Genomic DNA, 3,984 nt, shown 5'->3' with positions numbered 1-3,984 from the left:
CGATGAATTGGTCCAGAGGCGATGAAAATGGACCAACCCTTTGAAACACACAGATTTGGGCATAACATTAATTAACCTCAAAATATGGGGTATTAATTTTCTAGAAAACTTTGAAATATCCGTTCTATTTTAGTGATAAAACCACCCAAAACACAATTCTAAACCGGATATAAAGGAGTTTTTACTTACAACTCGAAATTCTCATTTTCATACATTCAAAAGTCGAAATTCTCATTTTCATACATTTTTCTCAAACCATTTTGATTCCAAACCATTCCAACTTCTGAATCTCAACTTAATATATCATATTTGACATAAAAAACCAAAATCCATCCTTTATTTTATCATTTATGTTATCTCCCAAATCATTGACTTAATCAAGTCAAAGTTCATATGATGAACTTGCATAAATCTTGATAATCTCTTGAATCTAATGACCATTTCATGCCATAAACATTAAAATGCACTCATTTTATACACTTAAGATCAAACCTATATGAAACTCTAACTCTAACTCAACATGCAATCCATATAACAAGAATGTCAACCAAGAACAAGTGCAAAGAATGAATTATACCTTACTTGATGATCAAATCCTTCAAAGATCTTGTAGTTCTTCTTTGATTTGAGTTGAATCGAGCCTATGTGTGTGAAAATCGCACCTCTAGTGTGTGTGTGAGTTCTGGACTTAGATGGCATGAAAAATGGGCTAGAAAATCCAATTTATAATGCTAAAACTCGAGTTGGGCCGGGTTGGCCCGGCTATGTACTCATTTTGACTATCAACACTTAAAATATTCATAACTTTTCGCTCGGACCTCCGTTTTCTATGAGATTTTCGCCTACACGTTCATAAAGAGATAATCTATAACATCCAATAAAAATATTCCAGAAAAGATCTCCCAAAAAAATCCATTTTACGTATCTATTTCACGTGATATTTTCCAAATCCTTTAGTATATTCTTAAGAAATATAATTCTAAAACTTCAGACCCAAACTCCCACTAAATCATAAGTTCTCTTTAACCCAATAGTTAAATATACTAAGCAAATAATTGGGCATATTAGAAATTGGATGTTACAATATCCTTTTCCATTTTCCTCCAAAGGTTACGGAAGGGCCTCTTTCGCCTTTGTAGTCTAAGAGCAGGGTTTTATCTCCAGTCATGTGCCTTGAACATCCACTATCAAGATACCAGATGCCTTTGATTTCCTGCAATAGAAAATAGATTAAGATTGCTTTGGTACCCATTTCTCAATGGGTCCAGTGGAGTTAGAGGCGACATATTTCTTTATTGAGCCTGAAGAAGAGGCTCTAGTGTCAGCAAGAGTCTTCACTGAGCCTAAAGAAAAAGCTTCAGTGGCTTTCTTTACTTTAGTCGTTTTGACAACTTTAGTGATTGATTTCACCTTGTTGATTTTCCAGCCTTAGCTACTTTCTTTACCTTAGCTAGTAGACCAGATTTGGTAGCTGAAGGACACTTACTGGTGATATGAGAAGTTTCACCACAATGACGACACTTTCTATAGCTGAAAGAAGCTTTAGGGCCAGTAGAGTCAGAAAGAGAAGAGGGACAAGCTCCAAGAATACCTTTTTCATTTATTCAAGGAGGAACAGCTGAAGGCTTAGAAATATTGGGTGAAAGATTAACTTTTAGCTTAGGGTACAAGAGTTTATATATAACAGTTTGCGGAAAAGATAAGATACATAATTTATCAAAACACTCAAAGAAATACACAGATTATAGATAACAAGAAGAAAAGATTTGCTACAAGAAATAGGTTAAGAAGTATTATGCACTTCACTTGTTAACCTTATATACACGATGTTTATGTTAATACGGAGATATGAGAGAAAAGATGAGAGAGAGAAAAGATAATTATGGAATTTCCTTAGAAAGTGTGTTAGCTCCATAATTCCTATCTTGTAAAAGTATAGAAAAAGTATATCGCAAGTCTTGACAGAAGGATAACTCCACAGAAGACAACARAGGACTAAGCAACAGAAGCCGTTTGATCGAACGAGTGAAAAGTGGCAGAACCTCTGATRTGTYTCACARAGGTTCTGGAAAATGGTCCTCTRTCAATAAGAACACGCAAGTCATTAACARCAGAGCCTCTGATATGRCTSACAGAGGGTCTGCGGATTTGGTCTTCTGTGAAGTTTCTGTTCTATCAGTTTTCAAAGGTTGTTAGCCGCATGTGCTTTTCTTGTGACTAGGGAATAATCGACTTTATTTGGACGGCTCAGATGAAGAAACGCGTCAAGATCTGGTCTCTAAGGTCGTTAGGAACTAGTATAAATAGCGGATAGGACCTTTGTAATCAGGGTGCTTCACGTATTGTAAACGTCAAATTTTCAATTGATTGAATTGAAAAGCCTTTGGAGCAATCTCCTGTGTTCTGAACATCTTCTTCATCAATACTGTGTGTTCTTAATACTCTGTTTTGCTCTTATTATTACTTCCGCTGGACTTCATTGTTCAAGAGCTTTTCTAGAGTATTAGATCAATATCAAAATTGAATTTAAGATCCAACAATTGGTATCAGAGCAGAAATTGAATTCTTATTTGATTAATTCTGCTTTTGGTATTAATCTGTGTTTTCTAAAACACCAGTTTTCTTCAGATTACCCTATTTCACTCACTGTTAAGTCAGTTTCATCTTGTTCTTATTTTTCCTCTTCAAATTTCAATGGCGAACTTGGTTAATACCTCGTTCATGAGTACTAGATCTCAATCAAAGCCTCCCACGTTTATCCGTGAGGAATATCCGCAATGGAAAGTGCGCATGATCAACTTTCTGGAGGAAATTCACCCTAGAATTTGTGAATTTCTCTACAATCCTCCATATGTGCCAATGAATTTGATTCCAAGAGTTCCAGCTACTAGTACAACCCCTGAAGTTCCTGRGCATTATGAGCCAAGACCTATTGCTAACTGGAGCGATAAAGACAAGGTATTGATTGAACTGGGAAACAAATGCAAAAGGCTGCTAATCATGGCTATACCTCATGAGATCTTCAAATGTATTGATCACTGCAATTTGTCTATGGACATTTGGGCAGAATTGGAGAAACAGATCGAAGGAGGGAAGAAGACTCTCATGAACAATCGAGCCATTTGCATTGATGAATATCATAGCTTCAAGGCTAAGGAGGGTGAATCCCTGTCAGACACATACTCCAGGTTTAATACCTTAATTAGCAATTGCAAAAGGTATGGAGTGATGAGAACTGTAGAGGACAACAACTCTCTGTTCTTGAAGAGCCTTGGAAACGAATGGATACATTTGACCATGTCAATGAAGGCCACCTTCGATTTAGAAGTATGGACTTTAGCTGACTTATTTGGTTCTCTCAAAAGTCAAGAGCCTCAAGTACTTCAAATGRAGAAGAACTATGGTGGTCCGCTTGCTCTGGTTGCAGAGGATGGTAGCTCTGGTAAGGGGAGAGAAACAAAGAAGGAAGAGAAGGAGAAGAAGAAGAAAAAGAAGATTCTGATCGCAGAGAGTGAGGAGAGCTCTGAAGAAGAAGTTACGATGAAAGAGATGATGAAGACTCTGGCATTGATCACCAGAAAATATAGAAAGGGTGGTGAGAAGAAAGAGTACAAGAGTTTCAACAGAAGAAACTTCACAGAATGTGGTAGATCTGATGCAAGTGAGAATGAGCAGAAGCCTTCACAGAAGATAGAGGAGCAAAAGAAGGAAGAGACGAAAGAAGGATGTTTTAGATGTGGCAAGCCAGGCCATTTTGCTGCCGAATGTTGGTCAAAAGGGCCTAAAGCTCCACAGAGGGGTCCAAGAGATGCAGCCTTCTACAAAAAGAAGGTTGAGTACTATCAACAGAAGTCTCTGCTAGCTCAATCTAGTGAGTTAGTCATTGATGAATCCTCTAACGAAGATGATCAGAAGGGTCTTCATGCTTGGGAAGACTCAGACACAGAGGATGAGTTCTTTAGTGGGATGGCAAAAATTGACTCT

Source organism: Cynara cardunculus (genome assembly GCF_001531365.2).
Source record: "Cynara cardunculus var. scolymus isolate 2C chromosome LG 5, CcrdV1, whole genome shotgun sequence".
Classification (NCBI taxonomy): domain Eukaryota; kingdom Viridiplantae; phylum Streptophyta; class Magnoliopsida; order Asterales; family Asteraceae; genus Cynara; species Cynara cardunculus.
The sequence above is the reverse complement of the archived record's forward strand: the minus strand, read 5'-3'. Positions refer to the sequence as shown.